A 22,590-nucleotide genomic window follows, 5' to 3' on the forward strand; every position below is an offset into this window, starting at 1 on the left:
GGCAGAGTAAAGGTTCTGTGGAATTACAGCACATCCATTGAAGCAATTTCTGTCTTAACAATAGCCTTCCTCCGTCTTACGATTCAACATCAGCAGCAATGTGGAATACTAACAAAGCGCACTTCAGTATAACAGTGGAGTGGCTAACCCTTGTAAATATTCCTTGAGGAGAATTTTGTACGCTGCATCTCGTGGGACCCCCATGAGGTTTGAAGGATGGAGGGCAGATGTTTGCCTCGCCAATTGCATGTCAGGGAGAAGGTAAGCTAGGATTTTCTCCTCCAGACATGTATGTTTTGTATCTGCGGAGAGATACATACAATCTCCCATTTACAGGCTGAAATGGTATAGCCCAGCAAGAGGGGCTCGTGTGATTCTTCTGATTGTGTGCTTCAGTTCTTAAACATACATGACTTTACAGCAGAGTACATTGCATTTGCTAGGAGAATATTGCCCTAAACGGGGTTTCTGCGCTAACTGGTCCCAGATCTTGCCCAATATATTTTGTTGTTTTCGGTGGAGCACAAGATGGTGACCCCCATTCAAAGTATGGAAGGTGACTGGACTGTTAGATGAATCTTGATTCAGCGTTGATGATGTGATCGTGCTCTCCATCATGAGTCTGAGGCAAAAATATAGCTTTGGTGTGCAAAGAGATGCTATGAAGCACCACACAACTCTGTTCTCCAAAGGAAGGGAAAGACCAGAGGACCTTAGGATGAACAGCCAGGGGCTGCTGCCATTGTGCCTAAGCATCTGTTGCTTGAGATACGGACTTAACATTGTCTAATGGTAGGGCTGGCCCTGAAAGATATGTAACTCATTTCATTATTCAGTGTGTGGATTGCTGCTGTCATTCTCTGAGTCTCTGCACTCATACTCTGTTTTCCTGATGGCACCAAGTTGCGAGGTGGAAGTGTGGTTTCATAATGTGACGAGGAATCTTGTGGAAAGTAGTTCTACACATTATTGCAGGAATGGGATCACATTTCTGTAAGGGGATGCAACTTTTACCTTGTCTATAAGTAAAAGTGTGAAAGAGTTGAGTATTGCAGGAATATTCAAACAGGAAAATAGTGGTTTTGCACTGAACCCAGTGCTGCTATTTGCTCTGGTCAATCAAAGATTACTTGCAAAGATTTCCCTCATTTTCAGAGTTATTCTCTCTCCTTGTGTCTTCTGAATGTTTAGGCTGTCTCTTCAGTCGTGAGCCCAAGATAGCATCACCAGCACAAGATCCTATGTTGTAGATGATGGAGACCTAAAGGAAGTAGCTTATGCAATCTGAAACCAAAATGAAATTGATGAGAAACAGAACATAAAATATGCGCAGGTAAGCAATTTATTCACTGTTGTTTTATATGATGTATATTTCTATTTGTTACGAATATGTATTATTCCGGCAAGCACTATTATGCTATGTTTCTTGAGAATGATTTAATTCCCAAATCCACTGTGTGACATTGGACAAGTTTCTGTCTCTCAGCATCAGTTACCCCATCTGTTAACTGGAATACTAAAAAGTTTTCATATTGTAGGTTTTGAGCAGAGTGGGCCTGTTTGGGAGGAGAACCACCACATTACAATATAAGGATTTTTATAAGGATTTTAGCTGTGCAGTCCATAGATTTACTTCAATGGGTGAAGGGCTAGAGCATGTGCTTTTCATGCAAAAGGTTCCAGGTGCAATCCCTGGTCCTGCAGGTAGGATTGGAAAAGATCCCTACCTAAATCTCTGGAGAGCTGCTGCCAGTCAGAGTTGACAGAGCTGCGCTAGATGGACTTAATAGTCTGACTTATAAAGCAACTTCTTATGTACTCGGAAATGCATCCCACTGAATTCAATAAATGAATACAAATTTTCAGCCTAAATAACTTTGCATAGTATTTGTTAACAATGCAAAACAGCTCAGTGGTTTGCAATGTAGACCCTATGTTATTAATTTATTTACTTTCTTATAAACCTATATCGCACCCTTCTAGTGAGTTTGCATCAGTTAATAAAATTCAGCAATTAAAAACAATACAATCAAATAACGTTAATAATAACGGTATGAAATATGAATTGCTTCTGCACAGACATCTGAAACTAGGCATGCTGTCTTAATGTGTGACAAACTTGTCTTAGGTAAGAAGGAATGTTCTTGAGGTTCCAATGCATGTTTCCATGATAGATTTGCTCCTGCGACATCACACAGGCAATTTAAAATGCCGCCTTCTAATCAGCTATATTAGCTATTCCCTCTGAAGTGTGAGTCCCTTGCAAGTCTGTCAGAGCTCAGGTCTCTGTGAGCTCTCATGGCTCATCTTTGACTTATTAAGAACTTATTATTGCTCTGGGTTCCTCATTCCACTAAAACAGGTCTGCTGGTGCGCTGAGATTTGATGGGCCAAGATTTGCCACTGACTGCGGGTTTTAGATCCTGACATTTGGTAACCTGAATGCAAGCTGACTGAGAAATTAATTTAGGTGCTTTTATGAAAATGCATGTGTTTTAAAAAGGCACGTAAAGTCAGAGCTTTAGGTTATAAAACGGATAACATAATAAAAGGCTTGTGTGATCAAAGATGACCGAGACACATTTTGTGTTACGTTGGTCAAAAACAAGGTCAAAATAATGAGTCACTCTCCAATAATTTATGTAACAGTTTACAAAAGTGCATCCTGCTTCACATTCATGAGAGCATTAATTTTTTCATTAACCTAGCTGTGTCAATTGCTTCCTATCAGCTCTCATAGAGTGAGTAGCAACTGCTGCAGGATGATTAGCCAAATGGCAGGCTGCCTCCTATTGCCTCCCTTCCCTTCAAACCGCTCCCATTGTAACCACTGTACTTGCTTCCCATCAGCTGCTGCTGTGGCGACTCTGCTGTTGTCTTTAGTCTGAGGAATGGTTTGTTGCCCTTTTATCAGCTATATGTGGTCAGAGGGCAACTCACCTGGAGCCTGAGCAAGGGTAGCCTGGGTTTCCCTGCATTTCTGATCTTTTTCTCTGCTGCAGCTCAGCACAATAAGAGAATGGGTAGATTGGAAAGCTTTGGGGCTTGGGAAGGGTAGGTTGACTCATACTCTTTCCCCTGCTCTCCTGATTATGTGTGTGCTCTGGAGAGCGTGTGAAGTCTTTGCCCAATCTGGGGCCACACACATCAGTTGTATGGTTCCCAGGGAGAGATTGCAAGATGCAGTACAGTGGTACCTCAGGTTACATACGCTTCAGGTTACAGATGCTTCAGGTTACAGACTCCACTAACCCAGAAATAGTACCTCAGGTTAAGAACTTTGCTTCAGGATGAGAACAGAAATTGTGCTCTGGCGGTGCGGTGGCAGCAGGAGGCCCCATTAGCTAAAGTGGTGCTTCAGGTTAAGAACAGTTTCAGGTTAAGAACGGACCTTCAGAACGAATTAAGTTCTTAACCCGAGGTACCACTGTACAGCCCATGTACATCTTATGTGATGTGGTCCTTAGGCTCATCAAATTTACTTGCATTCCTGTTTTCTGGACCAGAAGGGGTAGAAATGTGACCTAGAAATTATTAAAACATTTTTTCTTTCTTTCCCTTGGAAATTCAGCAAGCCTTAAAGCTTTCTGTGGCAACTGCTAGCTCCAAAATTCCAATAGTAGGCTAGAGCTATACTGAAAGTGGTATCTAATAGAGGCTTATTATATTCTATGAACGGACACGAGAAGAAGGATCTTGCTTCCTTGCCAGTGGAGCAGCATGTGTTGTATTATTGTGGAACCATCACCTGTAGCCCCACGTTCTCCCTGTCTGCCAAATATTTCATTTGGAAACATGGCCTACTTCTAGTTTATATGTTTGAAATGACATTGCAGGATTCTGCGGTGGATAAAGGTGCTGCAGTGTTTCTGAGCAGATACCAAAGCAGGTTGCCCTGGTACCATTAACAATCTTTCCTAAACTACTATGGTTTGCTTATTTTTGAGATGACTTCCTTCAAAGCAGCTGTGTGCATTAGCCAGTTTTACCTACTATGCAAGATGTTTTTTGAAAGCAGTTCAACATTTAGACTCTTCTGTGGTCCTCATATCCCTTCTATGTTCATGCATGATTGGGGGGTGGGGAGAGAACTATTCAACTATTTCCCCCTTCCTTACTTTACCTAAGGAAAAACGCTTTGTGTGTATGTTGGAGGATGTTGAAATATGTCTATGTATGTAAAACTAAAATGTTTAGAAAATATCTGAGAAGGGGATTTCTTTTTGCTATCCAGTGGATCTTACAGCATGTGGCCAGATAATATCATGCTTATACAGCCCAGTTCTCCTCTTTTATTAACAGTCTTCAGCGAGTTGCACAGAGTAGCTCTAGTCATGTGGAACTGTTTAGAAATGCAAGCAGTGACAATAGGAAATGTCAAGCTGTAATGGAATAAGTGCAGTAGAATTACAGGCAGCAAATGTTCATTAATAAATTAGAACCATGTTTTCTTTTTCTTCTAATTGCATTGGTCTCTGGCGGACAAGTGATTGTATTTTTCAAGTAACTTTTATCATTTACCTTTCATTTCTCTGGGGGTGTGAGGGGCAATGGAAGCACAAACCTATACGAAAACTCCTTCTTTTAATAATGTGTTGCACATTTAATACTATTCCTGATCAAATGTAGTTGGTTGGAATGGCTCCAGGAAATGATAGCAGACGTTAGATGCTTGTATAGCTATTTAAGGTGTGAAGTCTGGGAACATCAGTGAAAAATGAGAAGTAGTTGTAGGAAATCATGACTGCAAGTAAACACCACAACACATGCATCTTGAATATTAAAGTCTGCATGCACTCTGCAACAGCCTTTATGCTGTGCAAGGCTATGAGGCTAAAAGGACAGATTTTGATACAGTATTGTGTTAGGAAGACTTAAGTCAGCATGGACAAATCTGTCCGTTTGGTTTCTCTCACCTTCTAATTCTTTCCAATTTTAAGTTTGCCACATTTGTGCATTGGTTTGCTTTAAAAAAAAAGTCCTTATGGAAATTCATCAGCAGCATAAATTCCAAATTCTCTTAATATACACCTGTTTGGATGCATGGGGGGGGAAAGCAAATATACATAATTTGGCCACCTTTCCCCTTTAATATAATACATTTTGTATGTTGCCTTCCCACTATATTTGCATTTTGATGCATACCTTCCCTAGTACACATACATATTTTTTGGCTGGAGAACTGCATCACAAAATTTGATGAAGCACAAATTTTGAAAGGTACCTGTGTTTCAGTTTGCATATAGTTTCAGAATATGCCAGTTAGGTAGCTTCATATTAAAACGCAAACTAAGCAGAACTCCTTCCCCAGCGCTTAAGACACTTCTACACATTACAGTTGCTATATGAAACATCAGAGTTTCCTGAAAGTATGGACGTCATATGTGAATATTTCAAGACTTTTGTATCTGGATCTGGGCACTCACGGAATATTGGAAATGTTTCCCACAACAATTGTAATGTGTAAATCTGCCCCTACTTACATTCTGCGTAAGTGTAAAGTTCTGTGGCGTAAGCTTCCCTAATAAAATTAGCTTGAACTCTGCAGAGGGTTTTCCTAGCACCACATAGAATGTTTGGCAACAGATGAGCTACCCTCCTTGTTAAATCTGCTTGTTTTTATTCAAAAGGAGTGCAAGCCCAGTTCTCTCTGCAGTAATATCTTTTGATTTTAACACTCTGCTGAGCTGCTGAAAAGGAACGGGCCACCCAGTTCTTCGAAGGAGCAGCTGTAGCCCTTCGACAGACCTCTCAATGGCCGGAGTGAAGCAGCACACGTTCTCATTTGTCTGCATAAAACATGGGTGGCCAAACATCTCTTGTTTTCTGGAGGTGGCAGCTATTGTCCCCTGCTCCAGCTTTGCAATCTGAAATGGTTTTGTTTGGCTTCCCATTTCTGCTGATTCAAATACATTTGGATAGCAACAAGGATTTGCAAAGCAGCCCACAGGATAGTGACCTCTTACACAACCCCCTCCTTTCTGAGGCTGTTGTTATGGCTTGCATTGTCCCAACAGGGTCTGAAAGAGCTGATCGCTGGATGCTTTCCTTCTTGTTCTTTGGCAAAGAATACCATTTCATACCATATATTTATTGATGGAGCACAGTGGCCTGCTCCAGGGGTGTGTGTGTGTGTGTGTGTGTGTGTGTGTGTGTGTATGTGAGAGAGAGAGAGAGAGAGAGAGAATTAACACATGGTATATGTGTTCTTAGACATACTGCACTTTGCTTGAAGGAAACACGCTTTTGAAGAGTTTTAAAGAGAAACATTTTTGTTTTAAGGGAGCTTTGCAGGTACCAGGTGTTGCCTCTGCATGTAAAGATCCAGAAATGAGTTCTGCAATCTGTCATTTCACACAGCATCGTGTTACCCATTCCCCTCCTCCATATCAATATCAATATCCAATGCCAATATCCACATGCCTTCCTAAATGGGTACAGATCGATTGGCTTATTGTACTTCCTAATTGACAGGAATGTGAAGCAGGTTCACACCCTGGAGATTCCTCTGTAACCATTGCTACTTCTGGATACCCAGAGGCTGAAGGCAGATATCGCTGGTTTGCTAGCAGTACCCATACCTTAGTAATGCCCAGAATGCATTGCTGTAATGCACTCTGTGGTGGTACTGCCTTTTGACAAGTACTTGGAAACCTTAGATGGTTCAGAAGGCAGCTGCCCAAGAACTACTTGGAGCTTGCAGAATTCAGAAATAACTTCAATATTAGCCCAATATCATTGGCTGCCAGTTGGCTTCCATGTTTAATTCATGGTTACATCATGTTGCACAATCCCATCGGCATTCCAGGAAGTGCTGCTAGGTTCTGAAGTCTTTTTGCATGAAGAGCCTTGCACTTTGCACAATTGTGACTGCACAGGGGGTGTTTAAAAATGTTTACAGGACAAAAAAAAGATTCCTTGGCCACTCGTTCCATTGGGAAGGTAAGCACAGCCCCCCACCCCACAGAACGTCACATAAATTATTCCACTACAGTGGTACCTCGGGTTACATATGCTTCAGGTTACAGACGCTTCAGGTTACAGACTCCGCTAACCCAGAAATAGTACCTCGGGTTAAGAACTTTGCTTCAGGATGAGAACAGAAATCGTGCTCTGGCGGTGCAGCGGCAGCAGGAGGCCCCATTAGTTAAAGTGGTGCTTCAGGTAAAGAACTGTTTCAGGTTAAGAACGGACCTTCAGAAGGAATTAAGTACTTAACCCAAGGTACCACTGTACCTGCAAAAGAGTCAGGAATGAGCCACCTCTTGTGGGGAGGGACAAAGTGTTTCACAAAATAGTGGACTAGGCTCAGTGCAGCATTAATACACACCTGCTTGAACACTCAGATCAACTACTGAAGCCCTGTTCCATGTCATCCTGTTTTTTGCGGTGTAATGGCAGGCAACACAGGTCAGTTTGGGAATGGCACCATGGCTATGGAATTTTCTCCGGGTATGTGTAGATTTTGTTTAATTTAACAGGATTTATATAGTGCTTGATCAAAAGCAGTTAATATCAAACATACATTCACCTTGATTGCCTTCTGGAGACTACTGCAAACTTATTTATATTAGATGGACTGGGTATCTCATTTGCTGTTGCCTAAAGTGCTGTGTTGTTTATGGTGTGTTGCATTTCCTATTGTTTTTATCATTCTTTTTAGGTGTCTTGGTGGCTTTTCCAACAGGAAGGAGGGATACAAATTATTTTACCAGCAAAATAATTAAAATGAGATCTCTGTGCTGTTTGTTGGCATGATTGGTTGTCATCATAGGCCATATTCTCTATTCCTAGTGGCCAGCTTTCTCTTTCTCTCATGAAACCCTCCTTATAAGTCTGAAGGGTGCTGAGAGATTGTTATCTCAGGCTAACTGAATATGTAAACATTTCTTCCCAGGTGCAACTACAGTGACTTGTAGAGGTGAGGTTATGAGGAAGCATTTGATTGACTGGTCAGTTTGTATTTCTGCGTTTATGCTCCTGTTTTCCTTTGCCGCTGTATTTCATGTGGACATATTGATAGTGTCAATATTTAGAAGGACCCGAGAAATCTTTGGAACATAATCAATAAGGTGCAAAGCAGATGCACCCACAGACCTTGAAATTGCTGCGTTGCGCTGAGGTGTAAGAGAACCAGATTATTGCAGGTTTGAAATGTGTGTTTACCTTGCCAAAATTATGCTTTGCTGATAATGTTCAACTTTCTGCCTTGAATGTTTGTTGTTGAAGGTACAGGTGTTTTGATATTTTGCAAACTTTTAGGCACATCAGCATATTTTACACATTAGTTCGTTTGTGTTCAGTGCAATATGTGAAACATGCAGGAGAAAGTATAAGGCCGTTGGTCACTCATGGATTCGTTGATTATTTAATGGAGGATTTATGCTCTGAGAACACAAGAAGAGTCTGTTGAATCAGGACAGTGGCATGTCTAGTCCAGCATTCTGTTCTCACAGTGGCCACCCAGATGCCTGTGAAATCTAAAGGCTGAATAAAGCTTTAGTCATCAATACAGTGTGTCACTATTTTCAAAATCACAAGAAATGTCTTGCGTGAAAGGGCAGAAGTATTACAAAACCTAGATATTTTGGTCTGAAAGGTTTAAAATGCCACGGGAATGCTCTTGTGTAAATATACCATGGCTGTTGATGCAAGTGCAGTAACATAAGTTTTAAAGATGAGCAGGCAGCAAATATATTGAAATAAATGGCAGATTTAGGGATGGCCCATATTTTTAAAAATCAAATCTTGACCTTAAATTCTGTGTCTTGTGAGTGTGTAAACTGCAGTGACAAGTCTGTACGCAATTAAAAAGAAAGTTGGCAGCGAAAACATTATTTAGAATTATTTCTGTTGTGGGTAACATACATTTACAAGAGGCAGGTCCTGCCTATATATGCCACTTTGTGTTTAGACCATTAAGACATTGAATGAGGTTGATTGTATGGTGTTTCCTGCTTGGCAGGGGGTTGGACTCGATGGCCCTTGTGGTCTATTCCAACTCTATGATTCTATGATTGCAAGCAAGACTGCAGATCACTGTTACCTCAACCTACCTTGCGTTTGAGCAAATGAAATTTCCAGTTGTTTGGGACAGTGTGATAGCATAGAAGCTTGTCCATGAGCATTCTTGTTACTCAGGAAACAAATATTGTAATGTTTGCAACTTCTGTAAGACAAGGGATCCCCCCCTCCCCTTTGTCTGGAATTAAAACCTTTTAAGTGGTTTGTGGATTAGGCAGTGCATTTGCACCAAACTCTGACCTGGTCTGCATCAGAACAAGGTGAGAACAAAGTGGAATGTTCTGTGCCACTTCAGTCTGCAGGTGAAAGATTACATTTCTAAGTGGTCCCCTAGCTTAAAATAAAAAAATAGCCTTCCTGCAACCAGAAACCAGCAAGGAGCAGCCTGGGGTAGAACTTGCTGATGGACTAGTTTTATTTTGTTTTTACTTGCAAGATTGTTCAAAATGGTATGTCCCACCTGCAGCCTGTAGTGGTACCATGTACTCTACCAACTTTTCCTAATGCATGCACAGATCAGGGTCCTGTGTCTGCTGCTGAGATGGCACAGTGGTGTTTTGTTTTGTTTTGAATTCTCTTCTGGTGCAAATATGCTGAATAGTGCCTTTCTACTTGGTTGGAAATAGAAATGGCTTCATAGTCTTAAACCTCATGTTTCTCTGTGCCCTTACAATTTAATTCTGACGCAACAGCCTCCCCACGCTCTTCTGGTAGGCTCATGTGACAACTTGCTTAAAACCCATTACTGTTGATTATTTTGTTGCTATTGTTTTTCCTCCCACTGTTTTTGTGAGTCATTTCCATGTACATGTATAACTCTGCAGTGAAGCCACATGGGATGTTTTTTCAGGAACTGGGTGTATTTACTGAACACATGTGCACCAAGCTCAGCCCATTCAGGCCTTTGTTTTCTCACACAAAGGTGAACACAGAGCATGTAATGGTAGCATACACTTTTTGCATTATCACTGGGATTGTCCTCTGCAACATTCTCCTCATCCCTTGGGATCATGGTAAGTTCTTGTAAAGGTATAACCTGTGTATCACTACTCATATGGTTCTGAGTTTATTAACCCCATAGCAAAAGGAATCTTTAGACTCTGTTGTATTCTGGCTTACTGAGTAAGCTACCTTCCCCATGTCTTGTGAAACAACTTTACTGCGTAGTTGTACTTTACTACATAACTATGTTTCATTCATTAACTTAGTTCTAGGCAGTGTTAGAAACTCAGATATATAAGCTAGGAGCCAAATGGCTCCTCAAACCAGGGTTACATTCGCCAAAATGGAATGCCTAGTTGGCCATTTTGGGGCCAGACTGTTCTAAAATCGTATTTGATCCGTGATCCGTGCGGGAGGCATGTTTGCAACCCGCAACGTTCGCAGCCTGAAGCGCCGCGTCTGCGCATGCATGTGATGTCATTTTGTGATTCTGCACATGCACGAGCACCGAAGCCAGGAACTAACACGTTTTCCAGTACTTTGGGGTTTGGCACGGTCCGCAACCCGAAAACGCGCAACCCACAGCGTTCGTAACCCGAGATACACTGTATGAATTTTTGGTTGCTGAAATTCATTGGATGGAATTCTACAGAATGTGTTGCTACTCTGTGAAAGCAGTCAATATCCAAGGAATGTACCTTCAGATGGTGGAGACATCAGATGCCACCTTGGTGCCCAGGTGAATTTCGAACGCTGGTGCTAGGGCAGTACCCATCAAAATCTGGGAATTCCATCACTCTGTATCTGTTTAATACAGCCCTCCAGACCTTTCTTTCCAACCCTTGTGACTGTCCCAGACCATGTACCCCTCTCTCTTCAGGCCATACCCCTCACCTTTTTTTTGAGTGTTTTTATCTATCTAGTTTGTATCTTTTAACTATGATGATTTCTCCTGCTTGACTGCATGCATGCTGGGGAGGGGTGTTTGTGTAGAAACCTCTGTGTGGTTGGATGTAGCTTATGGTACAAAATGTACGAGTCTCACTTCCATTGCCTCTGGTCCTGCCCACCATCCCACTTCTGACACCACGGGGACGCGGGTGGCGCTGTGGTCTAAACCACTGAGCCTCTTGGGCTTGCCGATCAGAAGGTCGGCGGTTCAAATCCCTGCGACGAGGTGAGCTCCCGTTGCTCTGTCCCAGCTTCTGCCAACCTAGCAGTTCAAAAGCATGCCCATGCAAGTAGATAAATAGGTACCACTGTGGCGGGAAGGTAAATGGTGTTTCCATGCGCTCTGGTTTCTGTCGCAGTGTTCCATTGTGCCAGAAGCGGTTTAATCATGCTGGCCACATGACCTGGAAAGCTGTCTGTGGACAAACGCCGGCTCCCTCAGCCTGAAAGCGAGATGAGTGCCACTCCCATAGTCGCCTTTGACTAGACTTAACTGTTCAGGGGTCCTTTTCTTTTACCTTTCTTTACCACCATGGGCATGCAGTCCCCAGAAGGTTGCTCACAGGGGAATGTAGCTCTCAAGCTACTCTAGATCTGAACCAACTGAGACTGATCTCTTTCAAGAGAGAGGGGGAAATATGGGCTGTCTTAGTTTCAGACCTAATCTTAAAGAAACAAAGATGGTATCCGATTAAGAGCACCGGGACTAAGACTACGTACCCTTTAGCAATGGGTTAGTAATATCAAAGATAGCCATCTCATATGGATTGTTGTCCTTATTACACTGATGCTAAATGAAAGGCACCTTGCTAGTGCAGTTTTATTAGGACACATGATTGCATAACTTTTTGCTTAATTTATCCAGCACGAGTTTAGAAGGTAGAAATTTTGCTCAAGGAAATTGAGGGTGGTTTTGTTGTTGTTTTTTACATGAAGTATAGTAGGAGCCTGCTCAGGATATCTTAACTTATTTTGGAGATAATATTTGTCTAGGCTGCTTTTCTTTTTATAACATCAAAATAATGTCCAGTGTAAGCAAAACGCAAAACCAAAACCAGCTCATAAATTCACAGGATTATCTCAAAAATGAAGAGGGATGCTATTTATGAACCATGTTTTTTTGTTTTTCTTATTTGCTTATTTGGATGATGGGCTTATTTTTGGCAGATAGGAGGAAACCTTGGGGGCTGAGAAGACATTGGCATATATTCTTTTTCAAAATGCGTGAGAAAAGTGTGGGAATGTTGCTCACCACCTCACACATTGTCACAAACTACACGGAGTAGTTCTAAGCTTACCTGATATTTTAGGAGTAGCAATTTCCACAGAGCTTTCAACCCTCCTTTCTCACTGAACATCAAACCCCCTCTCACCTGCCCCAACTCCCCCCCCCCCGACATTTTGTACCACCAAAAAGGGAGTTTTGACCTGATTCTAAACTTTCTCCATAGGTAAACAGATACCCATATCCGGGTGTTTTACAGTAACTGCTGATGTGTTTTTGAAATGTGCTATGTGACTGACCTTGATACCACACATTCTATCCTGGGCCAGTGTGTTTACTGAACAGGATGACTAATGCAAAAAGTTACATCATAAGTGATGACAAAACAAATGCAGTGGAAAGACTTGCATCTTTCTGAGATGTTTTGCTTGCATCATTAAAAATCAGCAGGTAATGTTGGTGGCCATGTGTATAGATGGATGCATCTTCTTAGTTGACACCAGGGCAGCCACATGCACACAAACTCCCTTTTGTGCAGTAGCCTCTTTATTCCCTCCAAGATCTTTGATCAGTGGCTTATAGAAAATGCTCTTCCCCCTCTCTCTACCAGTTTGCCTCTGCCACAACCTGAAGAGCCAGCAGCTGCTGATGGAGGCCTCCTCCTTCTTATCCTGAGGGCCACCCTGTTTACATCTTAAAAGGCTTTGCTGTATCCCCGCCATCTGCTCCCCAATGACAGTGTGCCTGAGTTTTGTTCTCCTTCACTTCTCTCATCCTTTTGGGTGGCAGCTGACAATGGGCAATGTTCCTGTTCTCCCCTCTCTTTTTCCACTAAGAAGGCAATCCTGCCTCACCTCCTGGTTTTTAGGAGAGCTGTGCAGTTGGTGATTTAAGGCAGTGAGGATAGGCATAGTGCATGCCTGATTTATAACCATTTCTGCATGATGCCACACCTGCCTGGTGTTTAAAAAACTGGCTTGGTCACATTGTGCCAAGTCAACGGTTTTGCCTATATAGAGAAATCATGAAGATTCTCTTATGACATGAAATGACATCATGTGTGCACATTTGGGCAGGCCTGCCTCCAGATGTGTTTTTAAGCTTATTGGGGAATGGCTAAAGGTTGGTGATGAAGCAACTGGTTTGCTTGCAAAAGGTCCCAGGGTCACTCCCCAGCATTTCTAGGTAGGGCTGTGAGAAATCCCTTCCCAAAACCCTGGCGAGCTGTTGCAAGTCAGGGTCGTCAATACTGGGCTAGATGATCTGGCTCTGCATAAGGCAGATTTCTCTGCCTCATTTCCTGGGTTTTACCGATTTTCTAGCCTTGCTCCTTAGAATACCACAGATTCCCACCTTTCATTTTCTGGCCAAAGTCTCCAGCCCTTACAGAAGCGGAAACAGGAGGCAAAATGTGCAGGCTGTATCCTTTCCAGTGCTTTTGTGAGAATTGAGCCTGCTATCAACTATCAGGGTTCTTAGCCACTGAGTATAGTCACAACAGTGGTAGATGTTTGTAATCCATAGAGATAAAAACAAGAGCATGACACACCCATTGTCTGAAGAAAGGGCTTCCTGGTTTATTTCTCTCCCTCCCCCGCCCGGTTGTCCTTGGTGGCAAAGCGATTGCTGCTCCTAGAAAACAATTCAGAAATCCAGAAGTTTTGTGTAGCTGTTATGGGGTAGGAACATTTCCACCCTAATGCAAAAGATAGCAGCAAAGTTGGAAGTTTCCTATTCAAGTCTTGACACTTGTGAGTTTTATATATTTAGAAAATCACCTGGCCAATACAAATACAAATCCAGTTGTTTTTCCTGTAAGGAAACATGAGAACATTGGTTAAGCCCACTCTGCAAAGTAGCCCAGTTTTGTTACACCCACATTGCTGGTGGGAGAGCTAATTCATGGCAACCCTGTAGTGTAATCCAATAGTTGTTATCATGTTCCCTGGAACGTTGGGATTTTTTAGGGGAATTCAGTCGGAGGGGACTGACTCAACTCCTCTTTCCCTCTCATTCCTAATCCCAGTTCATATTCTCCCCTGACCTTACTTCCTCCTATCCCCAGAGTACAAATAATAGTTTGTGCTAAAAAAGAACTAGCAGAAAGTTTTAATAGTTTCAAAACTTAATGGCACAATCCTGTGCATATCTACTTAGCAGTAAGTCCTACTGAGTTCGATAGGACTTGCTAACTGGAAGTTAGTAAGTTCTGCAGTTTAAGACTATAGTCCTTTACCCATTGACCTGCAGTAAACTCAACTGAACTCAGTGAGACTTACTTCCAGCAGTGTCACGGGTGGGACTGCAGTGCTTGATCAGGCTTCTCAAGGTTGTGTGTTGCTGCAGGTTACCAAGAGGGAGAGGTGGAGAGGCAAGGCGGCAGGGAGGTCAGCATGGTGCAACGTAGTGGCAGAACCATCTGACTGGAAATGTGAGACCAAGCAAATGAAAATGCCTGGACAGTGGGCATTTCCATAATCCTACAAAGTCAAAAGCAACCAAGGCAAGCTTCTATGTGTATGATTTCTAGGCATCTGTTGCCAGGGCACATTTGGAAGCATAAGACCTAGATACAGAATTAAGAGAGGAAGTGTGTGTGTGTATAATAGTTTGATACCCCAAGAGGGAAATAATTTGGAGATTATTTTCATAAAGATCCCCATCATGCTCTAAGTACTTCAGTGAGAACTGAAGTGCCTATGATAAACTTTGGCATATATGCCTATGTGGCATATTTTACGTGCCTACAATGTGGTACTCTCTTCTTCCTCTCAAAATTGATGTTACAGGCAGAGAAGTCTTGGATAAAGCAGGGTTGCAGCTGCAGAACATTTCCCACACCAGGCAGGATATGCAAAAGTATTTTGGGTGTAGGGAACGAGAGAGTGAGGTTTGCATATTCACTGCTGGCAAAACAAACCTCCTGCATCTTTTTCTTTCCTGTTGCTAAAATCTTTCAGTCTTGTTTTCTATACACCATGATTCAGGGCAACAGGAAAAGTCATTTGGTTAAAAAAAAAAAAAGGAAAATAATGGTGAAAAGGTTGGTTATGACTTCCCTGAATAATCGTTACTGAAATTTGCCTGCTGCTTGTTTACAGTAAATATTTGTTGTACTTCTGGAAAATGTAGCATGATGTGCCATGGAAATTGGTCTCATTATTTCTTAGTTTGGAAAACCTAGGGAAAGTACTTTTCAAAAAATAAAATTGTTTTCAGGTTTTTGACTTACTGTAATAGTACAGAATTGTGCTGTGCTGTTCTTTTCCATTCAACAAAAGAAAGGGTATCAAATCAGACACAGGCTAATGGCTTTCCATACTCTCATTTTCTTGCCAATACCTGTCAGCTCCAATAGTACAATGATAACATTGACATGAGTCAAGGGAACTGCTGGAGATTGGGAAAACAATAGGTTTCTTTCCACTTGTTGAACATTTTCAACCGCTTTACAATTTGGAAATAGTAAGTCACAGCACCCTGTGGTGCATGAAGCTGTGTGTGCAGTGCTTATTCATTTGGGATAAAATAAAAATGGTTCAGGTGATGCCATTTGTAGTGGACCAGCTGCGTTGGTAGATCATCAGTGTGCACAGGACTCTTCTATGCAACTTGAATCCTTGCTGCTCCATTCATTTATAAGTGTGTCACAATTTCATCCCCTGTTTTCCCCATCAAATTCAAGGCAGTGTCCATGGCCTTTTCCCCATGCTACCCTTTCAGCAACCCTGTGAGGAAGATTAGATTGAGAGTATGTAGTCCAATGTAATCCAGTGGCTGAAGTCTACTTGAAGGCATAAAAGAGGGCTTCTAGTTAGCAACTTTTTCCAACAAGGGTTGAAAGTAAACTTGGGCCTGGTCTGTCTTGGTTGGCCTGGTTGGGCTCTTCTGCTTTCTATGATCCTCCACCTGGTGCACTTCCTGTTGTTCTGGCAAGGTGACATGCAAGGCATTTGGTTCACCACCCATGAGGGACCTGGCTGCACTTCTATAGTCCCTAATGCTGTGAGCTCTGGTTCAGTGGCTCTTGCCTGCCAGCATTGGTTTCAGTGGTCCGCTGACCATCAGCATCAGGTTCAGAGCCAGGACCAAGTCCTTAGCCAGTAACTCCTTAGCCTTCACTCCTTGTCTTGGCCACTAATGGACTCCAAGGTTTTGACAAGTATTGGGGGACACATACGCATTGCCAGAAAAGAGAACAAACAAGGAAAGCAGCTTCCCATAAAATCAACATGTGCTAATATATATATGTAGATGCAAATTTGGAAATAATTGTAATAATAATAATAATAATAATAATAATAATAATAATAATACAGTGCATGCCACTATAGTAGGGAAGACTGTGACTGATTTTTTATCTGTGTGCCTGCTCAGTCTGGTGTCCTAGTGTTGTTGATGGCTGACTTCAAGACTCCTGTTCTCCTTTCTTATGATTATTATTTTATTGCCTTGGACTGGAAAGCTTCAAATCAAGCTCTGCTTCTAAAGGGGGACTGTCCTCTGATAGCCCTTCAAATAAGGACTGTCCTTTGAAAAGAAGGTTACGTGGGATATTGGATGGGGCCATTCTCACAGCCACTGTTGGGATCCTGCACTTACAAGGCTTAGGTTGGGGAGCTGGAAGACTGGAAGTAGCAGCTTGGTCCTGACAATTGGAATGAGGGTAAACGGAGCCAATGTAATGCAACTAATGTAATATTGATGGTTTCTTCTCCTCGGGATTCATAGCCCTGGCTTGGTATGAATAGTAGTTGCAGCAGGGGATTTGCCCCAACTTCACTTGGTGTGCCCCCAGCTTTCAAAATTAGCCACTTTGCGACCAAGTGAAGATGCCCGTGCATCAGGATGGTGCCTGATGTCTCCACCATGCCTGGGGATCCTTGGATCTTGACTGTTTTCACACTCTAGCCACATATCCTGTAGAATTCTATTGGTTATATTTTATCTGCATAATCAGAATGAATTTCAGAAACCAAAAAGTTGTGTTGAAAAAATGGCAACTAGGCATTTTGTTTTGGCGACTGTAACCCTGCTTTAAAGAGTCACCTGGCACCTAGCTTATATATCTCACGCAGTGTCCATCCCCCACTGGGTTGATCTAGCAAGGAGGCTGACACACAGGTAAGCATGTGTGCTGTGCTGCTGTCCTTTTCAGTTGTCTTAATTCCTACTCCCCTTTTCACGTTACCTATCTTCTCTTGTTTTGGTTAGCAAGCTTTATTTGGGGAAGGGGTTGGGGCAGTAAAAGGATGCCTACAAATGGGTAGGGGGGGCCAGCAGAGGAGAGAATAGCCAACAATGCCTTTCAGTTGCTCATACTGTTGCAATGCAAAGATCCTTCCAAGTCATTGTTTGTTGTGCCGCTGTGAAAACTATTGTCCGCTGCATTGTTGTATCACCTAGGAAATCTTCCAGAAACAAAGTTGATTCATGCATATCATGCTCAAAAGGCCTGATACTTTCCCTGAAGTTACCCTTGCATATTTCCCAGGTATATGCATTCCTGAACAGATGATAGGCAGCTACAGCAATGGATGGTGGTTGTATGGAAGGGGTGGAGGAGAGAGACTTCAGCTATTGAGAATTGAAAACCATTGTAATGTCAAGCATTTTACACGAAAAGGGAACCTCTTTTACCTCTGCAGTATTAACGCTGTAAATTGCTCTTGGGTAAAAAGTCTCTCTTCGTCAGGTTTTGGAAAACAAATTGGACTTCAAAATTAAAAAAAAATCCTTCCAGTAGCACTCTAGAGACCAACTAAGTTTGTTATTGGTATGAGCTTTCGTGTGCACGCACACTTCTTCAGATACACTGAAGAATACACTGAAGAATACTTTCGTGCATGCACATGAAAGCTCATACCAATAACAAAATTAGTAGGTCTCTAAGGTGCTACTGGAAGGAATTTTTTTATTTTGTTTCGACTACGGCAGACCAACACAGCTACCTACCTTGAACAAGAAAACTGGACTTCAGTGCTCCCTCAATCATATGCTTCCCAAATGCTGAATTAAGCTGCAGCAGTACAAAGTGGAGCACAGCAGCCCCAGCAATGGAAGGCCTGAGGCGGAGAATTAGTTAGGTGTGAGAAACCAAGGGTATTCCCCCCCCACTACTCTTGCCTTGAAACCAATTTTCACTATTCATAGGCTGAAGAGAATTAGCAGCCCGAAATGAAGTCACAATGAGCTCATTGTTGTTCATCGAGTTTTTATATAGAGTCCCAGATCTGATCTTGAAACTTTGTGTTTTAACTGCGCTCACATGATTGGCTCAGAGACCCTTAGGGGGAGGCTTCTCATCATGGTAGTTAAAATGTGCTGGTCAAATGGTTCCTTTAAAGGCTGAGACATCTCCTTTTTGTTTACGTGTGTTGTTCTATTCTGCCCCCTTGCCCACCGTGTGACCAAGCAGTGATAATGTTGGGGTGAGCTGTCAGCTCTGCAAAACCACTTACATGAATGCAGCAGAGCTGATCACATTCTCGTGATCTCATTCTGCAAGATGAGATCATTTACATGAGGTCAACAAGCTATCGCACCGTGTAGGCAGTTCTCTAGAGTATCTAAACCATACAAACAGTGATGTAAGCTCAGTGCCAAGTATATATGTAATCACTCATTGTGTTTTGATGTGGCGAAGCTGTGGAATTTAGAATTTTCCCTTCCCCTCTCTTTTAATTCTCTTTTAAACTAACTGAAAGCCATCAGCACAATTGCCCTGGAAAAGGGTTTTGCTTCGTTCAGTTTCTGACTTTATGTGCTGCAAAAACAAGATATCAAATTCTTTCTGGATTGCAAAGGCTGGCAGTAGTAAGAACTTCCATTTATTATTTGTTGGTTAATACTACTAATAATTTAAATTCTGTTATGCTTCCCCATCTTAAATACCGTATTTTTCGCCCTATAGGATGCACTTCCTCCCTCCAAAAATGAAGGGGAAATGTGTGTGCGTCCTATGGGGCGAATGCAGGCTTGCGCTGAAGCCTGGAGAGCTTGCCTGCATCCAGAAGCTTGGGGCGCGCTGAGCTCAGCACGCCCCAGGCTTCGGGCTTCGCGCAGCTCTCTCCCACGGCTTGCGGATAGCAGCCTGTTCTGGGGTCGGGGGAAGCTCAGGTTTCCCCCGCCCCAGCCCCACACCTGGGGGAAAAAATCCCCCCTTTATTTCCCCCCCAAAAAACTAGGTGCGCCTTATGGGCCAGTGCGCCTTATGGGGCGAAAAATACGGAAATTCAAAACATCACTAGGAAGGCCAATAGGGGGAAGGCAGCTAACACCTGTATGAGAAGCTCCTAATATGCCTACTGCCAAAAAACTCTCCTATCTGTCCGCTGGAAGAATCGGGTATGATTGGATGTCTACATAACAAGCATTCTCATGTATTTTATAATTAAAAAAGAAGTACGTGTGGTTAACCACCCAGTCTTCTGGTCTCCCTAGTAGGAGTTCCTCTGAAGGCTTTTAAAGAAATCCCTTTCTCCCTTCCGCAAGTCCCTTATGCTATTCTTGGTGGTTGCTTTTCATGCAAGGCAGCTGGAGGATTCAGCACAATGGCAACCCCCCCCCCCGCACTGTCTTTCGTATTCTGCTGAAATCATTCTGCATGTACTGCTTGCACCATCCTTGTAGGTCAGGGATACTGGAATAGGGACTGGTGAATCTATCAGTTTCAGTTTCTCTCAAGCTTCTAAGTTTTCTCTATCTTGTCCTCAGTTCTGCATCAGTTTTATCTTTTTATAAAAGTCCTCATGAAAACACATCAGTGTGAATTTCTCCTAATATACGTATTTTCGTACAGTGGTACCTCGAGTTACAGACACTTCAGGTTACAGATTCTGCTAACCTAGAAATAGTACCTTGGGTTAAGAACTTTGCTTCAGGATGAGAAGAGAAATTGTGTGGCGGTGGCGCAGCGGCAGCGGGATGCCCCCTTAGCTAAAGTGGTACCTCAGGTTAAGAACAGTTTCAGGTTAAGAATGGACCTCCAGAATGAATTAAGTTCTTAACCCGAGGTACCACTGTATGCAATTCTGCCCAATATACCCATTTTGAAATAGCAATTTCCCTATATATAATTTATTCTTGTGTGTTATTTTCACTAAAATGTGCATTTTTATGCACATTTTGCCCCACAATAATGCATTTTTCTAGACATTCTGTAGCTGAAGCAAAAATCCACAGAAATATGATTTTTATTGGATGGCCGCGTAATGTACATGTATTGTTTTGGAAAGTGTGAATTGGGTGAACTGAATCACATTTCTCACCCATTGCTATCCTGGAAACTGCTATCCCATGTGAAGAATTTGCTTGCCTAAAGGTGAGCATGAGTATGCACACAGACACACAGAGAGAGGCAGACTAATTTTAAAGAAATGGAGGCTTCTGGTGAACAATATCTGTTCAACGGCAATGTGAAGATTTATGTTAAATCATGATTAGCAATAGAGGAAACTCTGGTTCGACTATTTTTTGTGTTGTCCCCCCCCCCACCCCCCCACACGCACATCAATAGAATGAAGTTAGTTGTTGAAATTTAAAAAATGAGAAAGCCTTAGAGTTCTTGTTGAGACAATCATTTGAAAGGTTGGTAGTTTGGTTATGGGCTTGGCAGAAACCACACATTCAAGGGATTAGTTTGAGTCTAGTCTCTTAAACTTTTGAATCTCAGAGCAGGAATCTAAATATTGTGGAAAACAGAAATGTAGAACCTCCCCCCCCATCATGGAAAGCCAGGTAAGGGGACACACAGGGCAAAGAACAACGTGAATTTTAAACACCCACCCACTCAACACCTCTGAACCACAGCAGCCTGACACTTAAAAACATAACTAGATAATATAATTTGCATACAGTGTTAGTCTCTACAGTCCCAACCAATGTAGCCAACAGACGGGCATAATGGTATTTTAGCACCTGAATGGAGGTAGTGTCTGCAGCTTCAAACAACTAAAGGGAGATTTCTGTGCCATAGCAATAATGATAAAATGGAGGTAATACTCTCAGATTGCTTGGGGATCTATTTTGCACAATGTTTGAAATGGATTTAATACATTAGCAACAACCTGAAATACTTTGCAACCTACTAACACACTATCCCATTGATATTTTCCTTTCCCCCTGGATAGCATTCAGGCAGCAATCCTATGAATGCTTTCCTGATAGTATTGAACTTAGTAGCCCTAGTTCAGGATTGCACAGTTTAAAATAGAAACCTTGTTCTTGTGGACTCTGAACTGCAGAATACCCAAGATCTCAAAATAACAATTAGTTGAGATAAATTCCTTAAAAAATACATCATATATTGCTTTTTTTATAAACAACAACAAAAAAAAGAAAACAAAAACCAACTGTTATAGCTGTGAAATGCAACTTGCCTCAGAACTGTTTCACACCTTGCACAGAAGCTGCAGAGAGAGAGAGAACACAAATTTCCTCACTTTTACTGCAATGTTATGTGTGGGACACACAGATTTCAACCTGCACTGCTATCTTTGTGCTTCGGAAGTCAGCTGGGAAGGGAGTAAGGGGAAATCAAGTGTTTCTTGCTTCCCATGTTAAGGCAGAAGCAGAGAAAGAAGGGAGCATGAGTTCATTGTCATGACCTCCGTAGAGTCACACACTGGGGGAAACGTGTGCAACTCCCTAACGGGGGTGTAGTGGATCCCCTGTTCCCTTAGCAAAGGGTTTAACATGACATTTGTCATGGTGGGATAAAGGTAGTGATCCTCCCTCTACACTTTGCTGCCACGAAGATGGGAATGTTTCAGAGTGTATTTTTGTTCCAGCATTTCCTTCCCTCCTTCTGGTTTTCTGGTTTTAAGTATTTATGGTGCTGATTTAAGCTGTGGAATATTAGTTACTCAAACCGCCACTGCAAAGGAAACAACGTCGAATTTCTGGTTTTCTTTTTCTTTTCTGTTCACATTACACTGCTGTGGGCCTGAGAAAGAGTTGTGCAACATTGCTGGTTTTAAAACTGATTCCTTGTAATGTTTAACTCCTCTTGTTTTTGAAGATCATCGGAAGAGCTGTTTGAAGAAAGTCAACTGAAATGGGGTTAACAAACAGACACCAAACAAAACCCTAATTAAGTCTTCTAGAAATTTTCACATGGCTCTAAAGTTATAGTCTGTGGTTCTCAAATTGCTCCATGAAATAGATGGGGCATCTGGTCACTTTGAGAACCTCTGCTAACCTCTCTGGGTGGGCTGTAGATATCTGCTTGTGAGAGCCACTGTGTGCCGTTAGGGATTTGCATGCGTGGAGATGTGATGACACCTGCTTAAGAGGTTAGGGGACATGCTATGTTATAGTGGCTTGACTGCCAAGATATGTACCTGTGATGGTTTTCTACTGCTGTAGTAAATAGGAAGTGGGGAAGACAAAAGAGGTATTTTGACTCGACAGTCCCTCATTTTAACTGGACTACTCTAATGGATCCT

The 22,590-nt window shown here is 42.3% G+C and overlaps 1 protein-coding gene across 17 annotated transcripts in view; it reads left to right on the forward strand.

The window, feature by feature from the left end:
• Window positions 1-22,590, forward strand: part of LOC309539168 (uncharacterized protein) — a 389,363-nt gene that overhangs the window by 202,421 nt on the left and 164,352 nt on the right. For 10 of the 17 annotated variants that reach the window (XR_014222708.1, XR_014222709.1, XR_014222710.1 and 7 more), the window contains one exon: window positions 1,192-1,333. The exons of 4 other annotated variants lie outside the window; for them this stretch is intronic. The gene's annotated coding sequence lies outside the window, so the exon portion shown is untranslated. Of the gene's footprint in view, window positions 1-1,191; window positions 1,334-12,752; window positions 12,812-16,873; window positions 17,102-22,590 lie in introns of those variants that run through there. 3 more of the 17 variants (XR_014222721.1, XR_014222720.1, XR_014222722.1) reach the window with 3 other exon arrangements.

Source organism: Podarcis vaucheri (assembly GCF_965113315.1).
Source record: "Podarcis vaucheri genome assembly, chromosome: 8".
Classification (NCBI taxonomy): domain Eukaryota; kingdom Metazoa; phylum Chordata; class Lepidosauria; order Squamata; family Lacertidae; genus Podarcis; species Podarcis vaucheri.